A 21,365-nucleotide genomic window follows, 5' to 3' on the forward strand; every position below is an offset into this window, starting at 1 on the left:
ATCCAGATGGGTACCAAAGGAGTATTTTCTAAGATCTAGTGCTAGTGTCCTAGCACTCTTTCAACATGTTTAAAAGTTGCTTCTTCATTGAGTACTGTTATTCCTAAACTCCATTTACAGAGTTACCTAAGAACATTACCTATATGCATTTTGGAGTATTACACACATGGCACGCAAATCATTCCTTCGTTCTTGCTTGGACTTGCACTCACTGCAGCTGGTGTTTGCTTTTTTCTGAGGCCCTGCTTCCAGCATGCATGAACTGGTATGGAGATCAGATGGACAGTGTGGAATTCAGCTATGGTAAAGGCATGTGGCCAAGTAAGAATGTCATCACTGACAACCTCTCTGTTCCTAGAGGTTGCACACCTTGCTTACCCACCCCAAAAATTCATGGTGTGTGAAGCCTGATATTGTCTGGATAAATAACAAACACTTAACATTAAAAGCAATAGGTTTTAGTAGCTTTTCTCTTACTTTGTGTTTTATCAGGTTACTCTTCAAGAGAAGGCCCATTGTAGCTTTAAGCACGATCTTGGCTATAATTCCCTCACTGTAACCCATACAGTCGTGCTCTCCATTTTTCCCTTGATACTGTCTTAAATAGCTTCCACTTTTTCATTTGCAGCATTTAATTACAGGGAGTTAGAGGAAGAAATGTTTCTTTAAATTAGCATCCTTAGACAATGTGAAATTACTTTTAATCTTAATTTTGATAGCAGAAAAGGGGAATAAAAGAGTCACTGACTGAAATCAGCAAGTCATTCCCTTTATACAGAATACCAGAAGATGAGTTCTGAATAAACTGGTTTCAATCAAGCAAGAAACTTTTCCTCTGGTCAGAGCATCTCTCTTCTGGAACAGCAATTGCCTAATACTGAATGTTTTCTTCAAGATGAAGTATGTATCCCACAGACATTTCTCAAACATAGGACAATAATATCAGAAAAGAAAATCATAGGAATCTCAGTAAAGCCCACGGCACATCTCACTGTGTCACAAACCCATTTTTAAGTATGGGGCAAAGCACTGTGCTTGTGAGTTTAATAAGGAATTGTCTGCTGTAAATGTACTATGCAAAGGCAATATGCTTTGCTGATTTCCCTTCTCTAAGGAAAGGTCATGAGAAGAAATGCATTTTAAATGTTCTTCTGTTTTTTTTATGTGGAAAAACCTACACAGTACTGGGGTTCTTTTTATGTAAAAAGAACTTATGGGTTAGGATAAAAGGGCAGACTAGTAAGGGTGACGCTGTTGTGGGTGTTTGCTACAGGCCACCTGAGCAGGAGGAGGTGGATGACAGACAGCTGGAAGCAGCCTCAAGGTCACAGGCACTGGTTCTTGTGGGGGATTTATCTACCCTGACATCTGCTGGAGAGGCTACACAGTCCAGAATGTTCCTGGAAAGCACTGATGACAGCTTCCGGTCTCAGGTAGTGGAGGATCCCACAAGGAATGGTGTGCTGCTTAACCTCATACTAACCAGCAGGGAAGGCCTTGATGGAGATGTAAAGGTTGGGAGCAGCCTTAGCTGTTGTGACCATGAGATTGTTGAGTTCAGTATTGGGTGAGGAGGAAGCAGGGCAGCAAGTTAAATTGCAGCCATGGACTTCAGGAGAGCTGACTTTAGCCTCTTCAGAGATCTTCTTGGAAGAATCCCATAGGAACAGGCCCTTCAGGGAACATTGATTTTTAGAGATCACTTCCTCCAGACTCAAGAAGAATGCATCCTGATGAGCAAGAAATTGGGCAAAGGGGGCAAGAGCCCTGGGTGGATGAACAGGGAACTCCTGTCATTACTCAAGTGTAAGCAGGAAATACACAGGCGATGGAAGCAGGATCAGGCACCTTGGAATGAGTATAGAGAGGCTGTCAGGTTAACTAGATATGAGACAAGGAAGGCTAAGTCCATCTGTAATTAAATCCAGCCAAGGATGCCAAGGACAACAAGAAGGACTTTTTCAAATGCATCATTAACAACTGAGGATAATGTGGTTCTGTTACTAAGTGGAGAGGGGATCCTGGTAACAGAGGATGCAGAGAAAGCAGAGTAAATAAATTCGTTCTTTGCATCCATCTTCACTGACTAGACCAGCTCTCAGGAATCTCTGACCCAGGACACCAGGGTAAAGGAATGTTGAAGGACTTTCCTGTGGTCAAGGAGGTTTGGGTTACAGAACACCCAGGCAAACTGGACATCTACAAGTCCATGGGCCCTGACAGGATGCATCCATGAGTGCTGAGAGAGCTGGAGGATACCATAGCAAAGTCACTCATGATGATCTTTGAAAGGTTATGGTGATCAGGGAAGGTGCCTGAGTACTGGAAGAAAGAAAATGTCACCTCAGTCTTCAAAAGGCTGTCTTCTGGTATGGAACAGGAACAAAGAGGATGAACTTTGGTGAGAGTCCAGAGAAACTGTTTCCACAGAATGCCATCTTTATCCTTTTTGCTCAACTCCAACTTTGGCTTGCATTTACCTACATGTAGGAAATGTGTGCAGACATATTTATTCTGAAGCCTAGGTTTAAAATCCACTCTGGGTGTAGTGGAAGTTAGGCCTAAGCTTAAACAAAGATGCTTTTGTGAAAAGTAGATTGCAAAAACTTCCTTGAATAGTATGTGCTGCTGAAGCGTTAAGGCATGAAGGGTGTTAGAATGAATAACACAGAGGTATGCTGGACCTGCAAAACTGGACATGGGTTGAACTTACCTGTAAGCCAGGCATGCTTTTATAGCAGGTGTTAGTTCTGGCCTGTTTCTGTTGAAAATATTGCTACCAGGACAGGGAAGGTAAATTGATATTAACCTAACAGTGTTCTAAGCCAAATCTTCCATGGTTAAGTGCTCTACATGTGAGGCATATAAAAATGTGCTGGTGACACAGAGATACTTGGTGAGAGCCAAGAGTCTTTGTTCAGATGAAGAAGTGGAGGTTGTGCTGGGTTTGTTGCTAAGTTAGAGCAATAGCAACTCCTGCTCTAGGCAAATGGCTTTCTAGAATTAGAAGCCATTACTGTCTGAAGTGACGGATTTAGAAAACGTCTCTACATGAATAATTAGCTCACCCAGCAAAACTGCAGCTACCTGATAGTACAGTATTTTTCCCACTTTGAAGCCTATTTTGTTTATCTAATTTTGTTTATCCAATGGTCGTCACTGGTAGTTTATTCCATTTGACAAATATGTAGTAAATGAAGGTGTTCTCATATATTGGAACAATCTGCATGTTTTCATTTTTTACAGCTCTTGCAAAGATGTAATTGAGACCCTGAAGAGCTTTAGCTCTCTATGCTACTGAAAGCCACACTCAACAGCTTTTTGCAAATTTCCAGTTTCAAGAGCTGATGAGTAATTATTCAAGTGTTTATGCGGAAAGAAAAAAAAATCTTCCCTTAGAGACAATATTTTGCTGCAGTCTTTTGGTTCTCTCTTCTCTGTTTCATTTGCCTTTTCTCCAGCTGAAAAATGCCTACTTTAGATATTGTTTCATATGGTAAAATATCTTTGTGTAGTAGCTGAAAAGGAACTGAACTTGCCCTTTTTCAGTCCAGTACTGCACTAAACTCTCATTTCGATAAGCATGCAGTTTCCCTTCATTTATTGAAGAAAGTAACCAATTTTGGTTTTGTATTGCTGCCCTACAGTTGCTGGGAACCATATATCATTCTGAACGTGTATGGCCCACCATTAGTTTTTGTAATTGAGCTAAAAATCTGCCAAACTGTGTCATAACACAGAAATGGAAACAGTAGAGATGACTTACTTCACATATATTGTCTGAAGATTGTTATGACCAGCTGCAAATAAATGAGAAAAGGATAGGTAGTTGATATCTCTAATTTAATCTTTGACATCTCAATGAGTCATTTTAAGATTAAAATTGTTTTCATTATACTTTCTGCATGGAACACCAAAAGCATCTATATTTTTAATAGAATTTATTCAGGAAAGCATTGACAAAAAATACTAGAGTACTTTTAATATTTGTTTCTACATCAAACATGCTGAGATGAGGCTTAAAAGCCCACCCGAGAATTCACATTTGCCTCAGTGCTGTTAGTAAGAGCTGTAATTATCTGTATCTTCTGAAAATACTTAAAATGAAACACGACCTAATTCTCAGTTATAGAACAATGTAGTACAACAAAGACATTATAATCTATTTTTTTCATTATAAGATGCGGGTGCATAACCAGGAAGAACACTAACACAATTTTTTATTTGTAAACCTTTACAGCATATAAACATTTACTGGAGCAGTGAAAATCCGAATTTATTCTGACTTTTTAACAGCAGATTCATTCTCTTGATAGGTAGACAAAGAGCTTGACTTTCTGGGATATTTCCACTCTCAGAGTCCTGTTTTCTCTCCTTTAATTGTTGGTAACACCACTACCCCACGACCTTTGTGGGGGTTTAAGGTTACCCTAATTGCCTTCCCCTTCACTCCTGACAGCTTTAGTGAGGCCAGCATCTCCAGCAGAGTCCCTGGGGCCTTGCTGCTGCTGAATGTGGCGCATTCCAGGGCCCTGTACCCCAGAGCAGCTCTTACCAAATACTGCAGGGCTTAGCAAAGTGAAGTATGATCCCAGCAGAGGCTGAACCTAGACTGGGGTAGGAGTAGGCAAGGCTGACAACAACCTAATTAGGAGCCATAGGACTGAGAGGTACCACAGAGTTTTCATGAACATACCTAGCCCTAGGTTAAAGGTTTGGGATACCTAGGTTAAAGACATTGGGATTTTTGCTTGGATTTGTTTTATTGAAATATTAAAGCAACCACTGACATCTTTCAATTTTTCATCTGTGCACATCTTTTACCATTCTTTGGGTTCTTAGAGCTGAAACCCAGTGGCTGAGGAGAAAGTTCCAAATGTGTTGTGACAGGGAAGGGCATGGTACCCTTTTTACCTTCTGAAATTTTAAGTACTGTTCAATTGCTTTTGTAGTTCAGGGGAAAAGCAAATGAAGAGAAATATGAGTTGAACAAGGAGCTTCTAGAAATAAGTGTGCCAGGTCTGGTAAAAGATTCATTTAGCCCAGTATTGTCTTTATCTACATGAGCAATAAGGAAGATTAGGCAAGAAAGGGAGAAGTAAGGGAAGACTGCAGAGGCACACGAATGTAAAGCAAACATGCAATGGTATTTCCTATTTCCATTCTCAAATTCTGAACCAGTAGCTTTGTCTTTGTCTCTAATAATGCTTGGGGGATTTCTAGTCCACGACTCTATGTAGTTACTTTTCAAACACCAGTGAACTTATGCATCTTCAGCATCTAGGAGCAGAGAATTCTAAGACTTAGCTGAATCATGTTAAAGGGCTTCATTCCCCTTTTTGTTTTCAAGCTGCCACATAATTGCATTTGACAACCACTAGTTTTTGTATAGGAAAAGAATAATTCCTCATTCACCTTCTCCCTGACATGGCTATTTTTTAGCCCTCCATCATATTGTCCCCCTAAGTCATCACTTTCCCAGGGAAAAGAGCTCCTGTCTAGTTGGTCATTCCTTGTAATTTCCTGCCTCTGATCAGTCTTACGCTATTCTGCTCTTCAGTGTGCTTTCTCATGTTCTCTTTGTCACTTGTAGAGCTCACAGATGTAGTTACATTGATTCCTTCATACACACTCCTGCAATTTGTAGTCTGGAAGTGAGGGGCTGAACTGGATCAGACCAAGAGTCTATTTATTGTCCTGTCTCAGAATATCCATATGGCAGGCATCTAGGGAAGTATATAAGACTAGAGATTTCTTCAAAAGTATTTGCACTTTAAACCTCAGGTTCATGCACTGCAGGTTGTTTTTCATACCATTTTCAAATGGCACAATATTTAGACTTGTCCAAAGGACAGTTTTTAACCCTTTCAATCCCCAGCTTTGACCGTTACTGTCTGGTAATAAACGAAAAAGGTGGCTCAATCTACTGATTGCAAGTTCTGTTGTGAATGTCAAAAACAGGAAGAGATCTCCCTCTTAAGAGACATTGCATTATATTATAAAAACTTCTGAAAAGTAGACAAGCCCAGAATATTCAGCCATAACTATTCATTGCAAGGATAAAATTTTTATATTTACCCTGAAAAGTAGTTTCCTGAGAAAAACACTCACTTTGAAATCTGAAGCTAGCTCTGCTCCAAATTTGTTCTGCAGTAGCAAATAAATACAAAATGCTGCAAAATGCAGTTAACGTAACAGATTGTGAACTGTTGTCTGCAGTCGATCCTTGCTGAAGCCTGGTTTCAGGCACTACTGTGGTGTGGGCAAACTGACAAGTGCCCACCTCGTATAGGCCTTCTAATAAACTCAAAACCCTTCCCTAATTAACATTTTGGTTGTCTAAGAAACTGATCATATATATGTTTAATGACTGTATAAAGGAATGAATCATTTAAAATGCAATTAAAAACTGCTGCTTCAGCATGGATCTTTTAAGTCAGTTGGAAATAATTAACTTCACGATGATTTATTGAAGAGATTAATCTTTCACTTAGAGCTGGAGTAATCTATATGAATTCTTCTGAAAAATATTACTCTCTACAGTTTTAATGGTTACAGGATGAGCCAAGATAGTGTTACTTGCTTTTGCTATCACCCAATAGATGTTCGCCTCAGTACCTCTTTGTGTATGTAATTTATTTTAGCTGGCACATGCTTAATTAGGTTGGTTCATATTTTGAACATTATCTTTCTTGATGCAAGGGTTTTATAAAAGGCTGAAGAGTCTCACAGATCAGATCTTTCCACTTTTTGCAGTACACAGCAGCATAATACCGAATCATAAATTATTACTGTATCCCGCAGCCATAGGGAGGAGAGGAGAGAAGATCCAGCAGGCAGGAATTGTGCAGCAAGATTGATTTATTTAATTACTTTACAAACTCTTTTATAGACTTTTTCTTCATAGTCTAATTGGACAAAGGATCAGCCACCCCCTGTGTTTATTGGCTAGAAATCCTAAACATCCATTGTCAAAATATTTTTCTACTGTACCATAAACAAGGTCACAGGTGTTCATAGTTTACAGAACTTCTGCTATTATCTTCCGTGGGAGAGAAAATTATCTCACGGTTTAGAAGAAGCAGGAAAATTCCTGCTAGCAGCAATATTGTATCCACAATAAATTGTTTATTTGTTGTCAAATTTCCCCACTGAAATCATAAAGCCATAAGAAATTAGGTGCAAATGTAAGGTCCTATTGATTTCTGATTACCAAAGATAATGTCCATGATCCATAGATACTGTAGGCAAAATAATCTTATTTCTCTGGGAAACAAGTATTTGTGGATTTAATTGGATGTATGTACAATAATAAATTTGAATCCATATAACAAAGTGTGCTCTTTGTATCAGTTTTTGACTTCACAATTTTTGATAAACAAATAGACCTAACTTCACTGTAGAAAACAGTTACTTTGTACATCTACCTTGAAAAAAAATCTGAGTATTTCTGTGTACGTTTCTCCTCTCTTTCAGTGAGTTCTTCCCAGCACAGTTAACTCCCAGTTTGTCTTAGACAAGCAGACTGTGTTGCTCACATCTCTGACCTTTTTTGGGTTTCAGTCAGTCTGAGAATAATCCTTGGATTGTTGACAGTGTATTCATCTCCATTTCTTCCCGGAAGCAGCTTTTAGCCTTATAAATAATAAGCTAAAATCATCAACGCTTGGAAGGAACCAAGCATTACATTTCCTACATAATTTTGAGGAATCGAATTGTTTTATATTGTTTGATTTCATGTCCCCATTATCAGCCTCCTTATGTCCATGAAGGACAGCAAACTAAGGCAGACAGGCTAGATGCAGAAAAATACCATCAGTTATGCATGGCAATCCTTTCCTCAGAAAACACTTGAGCTTGAGGAACCCTGTGTTCTCCTTCCATGTCACGCATATGTCTCACGTAACATGTCAGATAAATACCTTCACTATAGCTGATACCTTTGCTTAAGATAGCAAGAGGGAATTTCTGGAATGCCAGCTAGCAAGATGCCTTCCTGAATAGTCCCTTGTTGTTGGTCTTATTAATATTCAGTATCTTCTGTCAGAGATGTAAAAAAGTACTTTGAGCCTTTCTGTTATTAGGAGCAGGCATGACAAGTGATAGGAAAATGATTGCATGAATTAACCAGCATAGCTTTCTGCTGGAGTGAAGCTAAGCTTTCTACACCCTGTGATGCATGTGTTTTTAAGCTTATTTTGCTTGCTCCGTTACATTAACACTGCTACAGTTTTATCTGTGCCACCCCACAACTTCCTTTTGCTTGTAATGCATTTCATCACATGCCAGACTGTATGTGATCTCCTACTAGCCCCAAAATCTGGGCAATTGGCACACACAGAGCTTATTGACAGAGCAGCAGCTGGGCAACTTGCAGTGCATGCTCTAACTTGGGTATACCAGTCTGTGTGTAAACAACTTCCAGTTTAATAATCCTACTTTTTATTAAAACTTGTTTTTCTCTCTTTGTCAGCCAGTAAGGCCTGGCTGACGCAGGAAAGAGAAATTTTGTGGTAATGAGATTTCAAAAGACAAGTTAAATTTGTTCCTGTAGAAAAGGAAGGACATGAGAAGTAGGAAGTGCTGAGTACAAATAGGATTATGAGAAGTTTACAGTCTCTAACAAGATCTTCTGACATCAGAAGGGCCACTTTTGCACAACCCCCAACTCTGGGCTCTCACAGCCAGCCAGAATGCAACAAAGGACATCTCCATGTGTGCCCCTCTTTTTCTGCAAGAAGCTGTCTGTCTCAGACGGTTGTAAAAGCCTGGAAGGGAAACTTCCACCCTCAATTTGGTTACCCTAAGAGATCATTATGGTTTCTGCTCTTGGCAAGTCCAGCCATCTCAGCTTCTAGAACTGTAAGATCCATGAACAAGGTCTCTACTCTCAGTACTCCCAATGTACTTGTACATAGTGTTAACTATGGGCCTTTTGAAGTTTCCCCTCATTTCCCCTTCTACCTCCAGAAGCTGATTTTAAGCTGGGTAAGCCAGTTTTCCTGTGTTTCCTCTGTTGTCAGTACAATAAAACAGCCACTGTCATGGGTAGCATTCCCTCGGCTCCTGAGTGTATAGACTCTAAAGAGGACACAGAGAGGAGAGATTTAAAACAAGTACTTCCTGTGTATTATAGGAATAGATACCAAGAACGGGGATTTTTTTTTTGTCTGCTTGTAAAACAAACAACATAGTAATAGCACCTAAAAATGGCTTCATGTACCCTGTTGTACAAAGTTGTTGGAGATGGATAAGGTGCAACAGCAGCAGAACCGTGAGATTCCAAAACCAGAAGAAACATTGGTTATTAGGTGGTTCAGATTATCACTTATCAGATAATTTCTGCGTCAAATAACTATTTTTAAGGTGTGCTTTAAACTCATACAGAATATTTAAATAAATGCAAATGCTTAAGGATTTAATTTATTAAATAACTAGATTATGGATAACATGACAAAAATATACTCTGCTTTCAGGTCAGTATTTGGCTAGAAGTTCCTGTTGCATTCTGCGTTATTGTTTTTTCCTTGGTAAGTATTTTCAGGAAGAAGTTAGGTCTTTTAATTGTTTCATGGATGATTCAAGAAGCTCAATAACTTCTTTTTGTGGACTGGGAAACATTTATTTGTTCTCTTAAATGTTGCTAACTTACACACATCCTTCCTGTATTACAGGTATCATACTTCACTTATGACCTCTCCACTGTCAGCCTTAAAATCGGTATCATCACTATTCTCTGGCTTAATATTCCAGTATTGATATGTATACACTCAAAGAATAATTTTATCTTTTCCAGTACTGCTCTGTGACTCTCCAGGGTCTGTGAGTAATCTGTGTCAGGAACAGGAAACCAACTCCATTTCCTTAATGGCAGCTAGCGATTTACTCACTACAGAATCACTGGAAAATAAATTACAGTGTAATCTGAAGTCTGGAGAAGCTTTCTAGTGACTCTCAGGGGCTTTAAAGCCAGGAGTTACTTCATTTTTGGCATTACATCTGTATAGTTGAGTTCAGGCCAAGCATTGCTTTTTCGCTACAAACTGCCTCAGGGCACAGTGGTTGTTTATCAGCTCTTCCTTTGCTTGTGTACTCTAGCCCCGCTAACTTATTAGTTGTCTTCCTTTTTTGTACTATAAACTAACACAAAGCTTTGGGAACTTATTAGGAAAAGTTTAATGTGCTCTCTTACATGCAGATGGGAGAAGAAATGAGAAGTTTTGCAAAACCTCAGGTAAAGAATATATCAATGCCATTGTCTTTAATACAGACCTAATTTATCAGTCTTTAGCACTGGAAAGGTATTTATTTTACCTTCATCACTGCTTTCCTACAGATATCTCCAGTGGCAAGAAAGTTTAGAAAAAAAGGAATGGAACATCATTTTGTTGCACAATGGTGCTAGCTTGTTGTTTGCATTTTCTCTCAGAAACTTTTCCCAAATTCTGCTTTACCAAAGAAAGGGTAGCTATATTTTTGTTGCTCCAGCACTTGGGTCTTCATCCTAAGTGCCTTGTGATTCCCCCAGCCTTTCTCTCTCTCTTTCAAACAAACAAATTTTTATAATAAATAAATAAATTTCTTTCCTAGATGTAGGAGAAAGGTCAGGTGCTTTTAAAGACCTCCAGAGGGAGATCCACTCCATCTAAAATGAATTTTAAAATTTCTTAACATCAGTCTCTAAGTGCTTACTTTTGGTAAATTGGAGCTTAGGTTTGGCTATCTTCAAAAGCACCTTCTTCCCTCTCTTGCTGTCTCCTTTACTTGAGGAAGACTGATCCAACAGGTAGATGCTTAACCACAGACACAATGAAATCCCCAAACCCCAAATCAAACAAAGGCAGAATTATCTGTGTGTGGGATAGCTCCTCCATTTTTGTATCTCTATTTATCACATAAATAGTTTGAGTCTCTGTACTAAAGTCTCCTTGGAATGTCAAAGGTCTCTTATAACTGTTTCTGTTTTAAATTTCTTTTTTCTCAGGCTGTAAGACCAGATCAGGCTCCAAGGAGTCAAGTAATGCTGTAGAGTATAAAATCAAATGTTTCTCATACACTGGAGATGGAACTCTGAGACAAGCATACAATAGTCAGAAAGAATGAAAGAAAATGTTTGATGGTATAATTTTTAGTAGTAGCCACACAGCAGTATTCTAATGATGCATTACCTGTGGGTAACCATCCCTGGACGGTATAAAATTATTCTTTTATTCTTTACTGTGTGTACTACCTGTGTACTGAACGTTTTTGTTACTGGTGATATTAGAAGACTATTTTGGGGACACTAAGTTTTGTAGTGAACATTTTATGTCTCTTTTAAAAGAAAAATATACAAAGTGTGTCTTAGATGTGACCTCTCTCCCCCTGCTAAGCTTTGGGCCTGTTGACCCACATCAAGCCAAACTGGAAGACAAGCAGGAGTTAAAAAGACGGTTATGTTACCACCCTTGTAATGAATGCTCCAGCTTGGGAAGAAAGGAGCCCCAGGCTAATGGCCCAGCTAGGAGAAAGTGAAGGATCTGGCTGGTGCCTCAGCACATGTTTTTGTCTAGGATATCAACAGCATTGCTGCCTCTTGTTTTTATGGGTCCACTAGGGATGTGGAGTTGGGGCCAGTATGACAGGCAAGAACCTGGGAGCAAGACTCCATTTCTAATAGACCTGGGCTTCGTTTGATTTCCTACTTATAGAACAATTGTGCTTTATAAGCTCTTTACTTGTAAAATATGTGCAATTCTGGGCATACAAAGAGAAGGATGAATTTGATCATTATTTTTGATAGGGAAGTGTTTTTATGTAACACCCATGCAAGGGAAATCTACCATTATAGTCTGCCTGCTCACTCCTATGCTTCCTTTCCCATGTTTAACTGTTATAGCTATTCTATAGCTTTTACTATGCATGCTTCTTGCTGTACAGCTTCTTATGGCTTTTTCAGGCAGTTCTGCTTGCTATTTCTCTGGGTTGATAGCCACATATTGCTCTTCTACTTTTCTAGTCTTAGCCTTAAAAAACTTTATTTTATTCTGTTTAAGCCATAATTAAAAAAAAAAAAAAAAGAAAGAAAGAAAGGTTACAGAAGTGCTTAGGACTGGCAGTAAGGATGAGCACTTTTCTTGGAAAAGTACAGCAGCTGAAGGAATCTAATCTCAGGAACTAGGGTGTGAATTGGGGAGCTGTACAAGGAGCTGGATATGCTACAGGTGTTTCAAATCATAAACTGTGTGATAAAACCACTTTTCAGCACCTTCAGAACCTTTTGGTAACAGGTCAAAATAAAGGAGTGCTCTGTGCTCGCAGTTTAAATTGGTTCCAAGAGAGACTATAATGTCTAACCAGCACCCATGGTCTATGACAAAGGGAAAAGAAGAGGCCTCATAAACCATGATGAAGGACTTCTTACCTATTTGATGTAAGAACAACAATGTCACCACCTTTATTTCCCCTGACAATGGGACCAGGGGGTGCTCTATGAGGACAGGAAGGCCACCCTCACTCCAGTGACAATAACTGGCTATGTAAGTCCCACTGCCTTGCTATAGTGCACTCTTCTCACACATGCAGTGAAGATAGTCCTGTAAATCTTTTCATCCCCTTGTAGTCATTCTCATAATGACTAATCCTGCTCTGTGACATTCGAGTATCAGGAGTCAATATCAGAGACACCAAGAGTCCAAGACCCAGCAGTTAAAAATTTACATACAGACACACAATTCAACAGGTGACTGAAGAATAAAGCACTGCATAAGGTATCAGTGCAATTAAAGGAAAGAGGTTGTTACTGATGCAAGACATATTTAGTAACTTAGATAAGTCTAAGTTAACTTAAGTTCTTATAAATTTCTTGTGGCACTTGCAAGGAGAGGCTTCTCTATGTTCAGTACAGAAGGAGCTATTTTACTCTGAAGTGTTCTAATATTTTAGCACTTAAGTTAAAGTTTACCTGGCTAAGACAAGTGCATATACCCATTATTTACTGCTGAGATGGCTTAAGTAGTTTCCAGAAAACACTGGCTCATCTCTTGCATCCTCCCCATTTTTTTGTTTCCTGCAAGGAGTGTTTACTCTAGAGAGTAAGCTGTTGAGGTCCCCAAGAAGTTGAGGTTTTATTGTGCAGGTAGTTATATTCCCTAAAGCTTTATACCTCTAAAGGTACCAAGGATTTAAAAATCATCTTCACATAATATATCTAAAACTTAGAATTTGAAGGCCAAAACGTTTGATTTACCATTTTTGAAAAGAAGACCTTATTATGCTATATGGGCCAATTGTGCTTTTCACACCTATTCATTCCAGAACTTTACACAGACAGAATTCAAGATAATGGTTACATCAAGTTAAGTTTTTAACACTTTTAAGAAATACTCAGCATGCCAAAAACACTTTTTATTAGAACAAAAGCTGAAATACTAAGATATAATTTCAAACCCTATGTATGATCTGATAGAGAATAGGGATTTTTGGGGCTCTATTGTACAGCCAGTTTGTGCTACATATATAGTAAGAAAAGGAAAACTCTTTATCATTATATTCTGCTTGAGAGGTATTGTTTCCTTCCCTTGAAATGCCTTGTCCATTGGCACTGTATCTGTGGCTCCTGCGTAAGCCTGCAGTGGGGTAATTTCAAACTCGTGCTGACAATATTTATGTCATTGCATACAAGAAGCCTGCTCAGGATCTAACTTCATCTTGCAAACTTTACACTTTATCATTTTCTTTGTGCTTGATGAGCAATTATTTGACTTGAAATGACAGCTTCCACATCTGCTTCTGCTAAGGATATTTGGCCTGTATGCTGGTACATGACAGTTTCAATCTTATGAAATCACTATTTTATTCTCATGCTGTATTTTTGTAAACTATAAACCACTCACATGTTCAAATGAAATAGAGTTTACATTTAGGGTATTAGAATTACCTTGTCTTTACACTGTTTATCACTTTCTTTTTCTTTCTTTCTTTCTTTCTCCCTCTTTCTCCTTTTCTCCCTCTCTTTCTCTTTCTCTCTCTTTCTTTCCTTTCTCTCTTTCTCTTTTACTTTGCTTTCTCTCTTTCTCTCTTTCTTTCTCTCTATGTTCTTTTTGCTCATAGCTCTCAAGATAACAAAATTATCTAGATTTATATTTTGGGATTTTGGTACTATGAAGTGTCTTTTTTTGTCCTAGGGAAGATCCAGCTGTATTCTAAAGGGCTTGCTTTTACTGGAGCAGGTCTCTTCAGTATTCTCCCTTCCGTGTGATTCAGTGAGATTATCATGAGTTTAAACAGGATAGACATGAGTGTCTAGCAGCCTGGCATCCTGCCAAATATACTGGTTTCCAGTGTTCACATCCTCTAGACAAACCCCAGACTGCCTGTGGAAAAGCACATGGGCTACCTAGGTTTGCTTGCTGACACATTCATTCCCTAATGCCATATCCCATATTGGCAGCATAGGAAATGCCCTCACTTACAAGAGCTCATGGGCTCTGTCAATGACTGAAGCTATCCTGAGAACACTATCCTGAAATGACCTTTGTATTCCCATCAAGCGAAACATGTGCTAGACATAAATTTTCCAAAAACTCAGTGTTTGAGTGCAAGAGACAGCTTTAAATTGCATCTTATTTCCAAGGTTTGTACTATAAGCAGAAAAGAACAGAGAAAAAAAAAGAAGGTGATGTAAGTTACAAGAACCTTTATATTTGGTAGAATACAACTGGAGAGAATGAGGAATGTCTGCTGGGAAATAAATACTACAGATTTCTGGGAAAACCTTTGGATTGTATCAGGGAAAATGTTTCTGAATCAAGAAGTAAAGAAAGCAACTAAAGGAGAGATTCTTTTATATTTGTTCACAATTGTGAGGCATGTATGAGAATTTGAGGCTGGAAGGTCCATTTAAGAGTGGCCATTAAAAAAAAGATTCATGGTTGTTCAGGACAAGACAGTCGAATAGCAGCTGAGGAATAGAACATAGGCTTCAATAAATTCACAGAATGGGTAAGCAAGATCTCATGTGAAGAAAAATGCTGCTAAATGGTTAGTGCCTTTCAAATAATACACACAATGACAATATTCATCCACAGGTATATTCTACCCCACTGTGAAGAAAAAGGGAGAAAATGCAGTAAGAGATCAGCTTGATTAAAACATGAACTGTGCATGAACCTTAAACACAAGAAAGAATCAAGCTGGAAGCAGAAACTAGGTCAGGCTGCTGAGGACGAGTGATAAATATAACCTGAACATGTAGGAACAAAATTCTAAAAAGTCAAAGCTCAAAACAAGGTGCATCTGCCAAGAGATATCAATCAATTTAGATGTGCAATTGTAACACAGGGAAGGTGAAGGAAAGGGTGAATTGGTCAGCTGTTCAGTGGAGAGGAAAAGCTATTGTTGGATGATACTCAGAAGGTTAAATTTTGTAGTAACTTTTTGCCTCAGTCCTTACAATCATGATCAATTGAAGAATGAGAAGTAATACAGTAAAATAAAAACATCAGCTTTGAATGGAAAAGGAATAATTTAAAGATTACAGTTTATCAAGTCAGCAAGGGATTATGAGTTTCCTAATGAATTTAAAGAACTTCATGATGAACAATTGGATACTCATGTTGCACTGCAGTGCATGTAATTGGCTCGAAACTTGAAAAGTTCATGGAGGGAGAGCCACTGCCTGTCTTCAAATAAGGAGAAAGGAAGATCAGGGTATGACTCAACCAGTAACTTAATTTCTGCTCTCACAAAATGCTTGAACAAGTAACTGAAACTCTTAGAACTGGAAGTCAACAAGGATATGAGTAGCATCCAATACAAAATAATCAAATCCATGTAATTTCCTTCTACAGCAGGACAACAGGATTTGAGAACATAAACATGATTTATTTTGACTTTATAAGGGTTTTTTGCATTATCCTATGTAACAAATTGTAAAAAATATGATTTATATTACGGGGTTTGGCTAGATGGCCTTCAAAGGTCCCTTCCAGCAGAACCCATGCTAGGCTACAATTCTATAAATCACTGACATAGTGTGGATACAGAAGGGTTTGGAGAGGTTTCACAAGCCATGAAATGATGATCAATTATTTTCAAAAAACACAAAAGCAGGTATGGTTCACCAGAGATGATTCTTTGGTCTTTGTCCAGTTTTTTTCTAATTATCTGAAGAATATCCCCATTCAAACTTTCAGGTGACATGGAGTTGGGTGTCATGAGAAGACCATAGAATTCAAACTGACCTCAAAGTTTGACTAAGCAACTTAAGAATAGAAAGATGAAATTGAGTAGGAACAAGTGTAATGTATTATTCTTGGGCAAGTGTAATCAACTACACACATATGGGAAACAAATATCTAGTTCAATAGCAAAACCTTAGAAAAGGATCTTGGGGCTGCAGTGGATCACAATGTGAGCATAAGACACAAATGGAAAAGGCAAAAGTAATTGTTTTACATTCAGGGAATGTATAAGTACGTAAGTCATAAAACACTGCTTTTCCTCTGCTTGTTAACGTCAAGGTAACAGAACAGTAACCCAGTTTGGGACAATGCATTTAAATAAAGGCATCTGACAAATTCAGAGAAAAGGATGAAGAATGATCACTAAAATGTAAAATATGACCTGCACTGAAAGATTGAAAAAATTATTTAATCATTAAGAGGCGAGGGCTATGAAGACACTAGTCAGATGTGTGAGAGTGTTGCAAAGAAGATGGTAATTTGCTCCTTATTTCCATGGGGAATAGGACAAAGAATAATGAGATTATAGGAGGGAAGACTGCAATACCTGTGAAAACTTGCTTATGTATAAGATCCATGACCTAATGACTACCTGTAATCCCTTCTAGCTCTGTGATTTTTAAAGTTAGAAGTCAGTTCATGTAGGTTTGATGCTTATGTTACGAGATCCCAGCTGTCAAGTCTGTCTTTAGGGGTTATAATGTCAAAATACTTGAAATGAAAAGGGGAACTGAGTAAGCCCCAAACATGTTATTGGACAGTTAAAAAAACATAAAGCAAGAAGACATGCACTATTTTGTCTAAAATAAATCCAGTGTAAAAGAAGTATGAGGTACTTTGGCACACATGTGCAAAAATGTGTATGAAAATATATGATAATTAGTTTTTTATCTTGTTTAAGAAAAGATTGCTTTTATGGTTAGAACTAGAAGGGCAACCAACCTGTATTAAATAGCTCTTTACTAAAAAAAACTAAATAAAAATTTTGTATGCGCTTCCTGAAATGAAGTTTGCCCTATACTTGCAGTGTAACATTGCGTTCAATTGATATAATTTGAATAAAGGTTTAAAATCAAGACTTTATAAACACATTGGATGATATTCTATAAGAAAAAATTGTAATCTACTGCAATTCAGACTTTTCTAAAGGCAAAGACTTTGTTCTGCAAAACTAATTTATAAATAATTTTCAGTTTAGATGATTTAGCAGTATTCAAATAAGAGGGCCTTCACAAAAGAGAAAAATACCCCAGCATTCATGAAACTTATTCAGAGATTTCTAGGGGACCTTTGGGTTGTGAATACCTCTACTGTAATATCAGAAGTGCTCATGAGAGAAGAAAAGAAACAAAACGCCAATATAGGTGAGAATGAAGCCCTAGATAAGTACTTTCTGCTCTAGATAAGTACTTTCATCACTACCTTTTTATATAACAGTGAGTTGATTGGATTAAGGAAGGAAAAAAAGCAAAGGAATAGAGAGTTCAGTTTTTATCTCAACTGTCAAAATTTGTGTAGAATCTCTTAAAATGCTCTGTTGCTAACATAAATTCTGTAGTATGGCCGTGATTAGAAAGCTGAGGTTTGTGCCTGCACATTTGTCTAGATTTTGAATATAATGAACTGTTCAGGTTGTACTTGACTCAAGATAGACCTACAGGCTCTGTGAAGTTGATGCACCCTCATGACTGAAGTAATTTTTATAGTATTTTGAAGTCGGTGCATATTCCAACCCTTCCAAACCACACAGCTGAGGAAGAAGTTTGACTATTAGAGAAGGCAGATTAATTTTCCATTCACTAACTGTGGCCCAGTGATGCCTGACATGCAGGCAAGCAAACTGCACAAAATCAAATTAAAAGCAAAGATGCCTTAAGAAATTTAGCTGGTTGGAGGTGTTTGTGTGTAGAGGGATTCCTTATGGAACAAGGGCATATGATATCCCTGGAAAGATTGGACAACCCAGGGTTGCTGAGGAAAAGCCCCTGAACAGGCCCCTGGCTGCAGGCAGGCCTGGAAAGCACCTGGCTGCAGGCAGCCCTGAAAGTCCTTGGCAAAGCAATACACTGGTCAGTTCCCCCACTGATTAGAGGCCATCTAGAGGGACTGGGGGTGAATCTTTGCAAAAGTAGAGATAAGTTGGTATAGTTGAACAATAAAGGGAGAACGATGCTTAATTGTATTGGTCCATGTGTTGTTTATCCGGCCAGCTCTGTGGACTTGGTCTCTAACAGTTGTCTTCCAGTAAAAGATGGTTTTTTGATATCATTTTCTTTTCCATGCTTTAGAAGAATCAGTGGAATTTTGGTTAATGTGTATTAAAATAATAATTGATAAGTTTGCCTTGTGAAGTTCCTGGTGTATTTAAAACTTCATATTGAAGGATTAAAGAATCAGTCAAGAACAAGAATAATGAATAATGCAGACTTTGGACCTTGTACTGATTTTGTTTGGGATAGAGTTAATTTTCTTCAAAGTAGCTAGTGTGCATTTATATTTTAAATTTGTGATTGAAACAGTGTGGATATGACAGATATTTTTGTTACTCCTGAGCAGCCCTTACACAGGGTTAAGGCCTTTTGTGCCTCTCTCCTCACCCCACCAGTGAGGAGGCTGGCAGTGCACGAGTTGTGAGAAGAAACAGCTGGGACCCCAAGTGACCAAAGGGATGTTCCAGACCATATGGTGTCATGGTCAGCATATAAACCTGGGGGAAGAAGGAGGAAGGTGGGGATGATGGGAATGACAGTGTTTGTTGTCCTAAGTAGCCATTACACGTTGTGCTAGTTTGAAAAACAAACCAGTGGGAGGCACCAAGTCAGAATAACAATTTAATGGGGGAAATTAAAGAAAAGGAAAAAAAAAACCTAAAAGAAAACACTGGTTCAAACTGACAGAGTCAAGATACAACCTGAGTCCCTGTTAGTCAGGGTGGTGGTAGCAGTCTGATAGAATGGTGGCTGCAATCCTCTGAAGTGGTGATCCTGTAGAAAAAGGGTCTGCTCTTCCTCAGGTCCAGTGGTGGCAGTGTAGCTCCTGTCCTCTGGAGAGCCAGTGGAAAGGTTGTCTCTGGTGTTCAGAGTCTCAGATTATATCCAGGATGGAATGCTTGGTTCCTCCCTCTGGGTGGAGCATCTCACAATGGGGTAATGAGTCATGAGGCCAGGTGTTGATTAAGCTCATTAACAGAAGATGGTCCAGAGGGAGTTATCTCTGAGTCATGGGGCAGGACAATGATGGGCCATTAACAGAAAGATAGTCTGGGGGGAGGAGGCAAGGAAACACTGCCCCACCTGATTTCAACAGCTCATGAGGATGGTAATAGAATACACTGCAACCCAGGACACATGTGAAGGAGCCCTGTCTTCCTGGAGATGGCCGAACACCTGCCTGCTGATGGGAAGAGGTGAATTAACTCCTTGTTTTGCTTTTTACTTGTGCATGGCTTTTGCTTTACCTGTTCAATTGTCTTTATCTCAACACATTAGTTTGTTGACTTTAACTCTTCCATTTCTCTCTGCCATCCTGTTGGTGAGGGAGTGAGCAAGTGGCTGTGGGGGGCTGAGTTGCTGGCTGAAGTTAAATCACCACTAGTCCTGATTGTCTTCTCACACCTTCTTTGAAATATTATGTACCAGTTGACTGCAATGGAGTTATTCTTTATGTGTACTGGAGTTTAAAAAGACACAATTGTGGTAGACACATACATGAATACAGAAATAAAAAATAGGAAAATAGAGATTTCACCTGTCTAGTGCAGGGCTACCTTCATCCTGACAAATGTAATTGCTCCAGACAGTGATTCTGAATCTGCAGGACAAGTGGGATGCAGATAGTGCTATGCTGCACTCCAGTAACCCAGCTGCATTCATGCTGTAAAATGCTCCAGTCCTGGGGCCCATTGGATACCCTTGCAGATTTCATTATATTTTGTGTGTTGTTTTTCTGGCTTAAAGGACCTGTGAAAGTCTTAGGAGAGTATTGCAGCCTGTGAGATTGCAATGATTAAAAACAGTAACATTTGTCTAAAAGAGGAAAAAGAGGGATGTAACTCATCTCACTGTCTCTGCTGGGACTCAGGGAAGATCGTGATGGCTGATGTGGTGTCTCCACCTAGCCCCTCCCAAACCCACTCTGCTTCTCTGAAGTGGGAGATTCCCACAACTGTCTCCAATGCCAGCTGAAACTGGCAGCTATATCTGCAGGAACATGAAGTGCTTCTGCACCCACATCTTTTTGTAGGGACAGAAAGGGGAAAGCAGGAACAGTTTTAAAGCTCTGTGGGAGCATCTGCATATTTTGGGATTTTCCATGAAGAGCCTTTTCTTCTGACTTGAGGAGTCACTTGGAAAACAGCCCTCATGGAAGGAGTTTTGCTAAGCTTAGTGCCGAAAGCTGCAGTATAATTGCATTCAGTGGACTGAAGAGGCTCTTGGGCATGTTGTCTGTCTTTCTCTCAATTGTCTTCTCTGGATTTTCCAGGGCTGTCCAGTTTGAAAGTGAATTGTCCAGTTCCCTTGATAAGGAAATCCTTAAAAATTTTTTGGGGCTTCCAGTTTAGGTGCCAATACCACCATGGAGACCAAGGCAATACTCATCTGTAGGAGAGCTGTGGGATCCTATTTTCTGTCCACACTTCTCTATGCTTTGTGTAGGAATCTTGTAAGGACCTTGGCTTTACAAGTACAGAAAAGCCCTGGGTACAATTAGGGAAAGAAAGATTCTAAGCCCTCACTGAATGACTAGGAACATCCATAGTGGTATGTAGCATGGCTGGAGCACTCACCAGGATACCCTAAAAATAGGAAAACTTCAGGCAGAGCAGCTTGGGTAAGAGAACTTTTGAGAAAGGCCTTTTACTTAGAAATTCACCACAATGACAGGAAATGTCCAAGTTACGCTTCAGGCTTTTGGAAATATTTTTATTTAAATACATGTTATCCCTCAATCTTCAAGGCTTCATTTGTCTTGAAGTTTAGTTTCCTCCATATGTTTACCATCAGCTAAAGAACCAGAGCTGATGAGCAGCTTGGAAATGTTTTGTCATGCAGTACATGAGTTTTTTTGCTTTTCGGCTAAATGTTTTTGCATTTAACTTGCACTCCTTCTGAGAAGAGCTGAGTATTGACTATTAGTACTGTT

The sequence above is a fragment of the Aphelocoma coerulescens genome, chromosome 1 (assembly GCF_041296385.1).
Source record: "Aphelocoma coerulescens isolate FSJ_1873_10779 chromosome 1, UR_Acoe_1.0, whole genome shotgun sequence".
Lineage (NCBI taxonomy): Eukaryota > Metazoa > Chordata > Aves > Passeriformes > Corvidae > Aphelocoma > Aphelocoma coerulescens.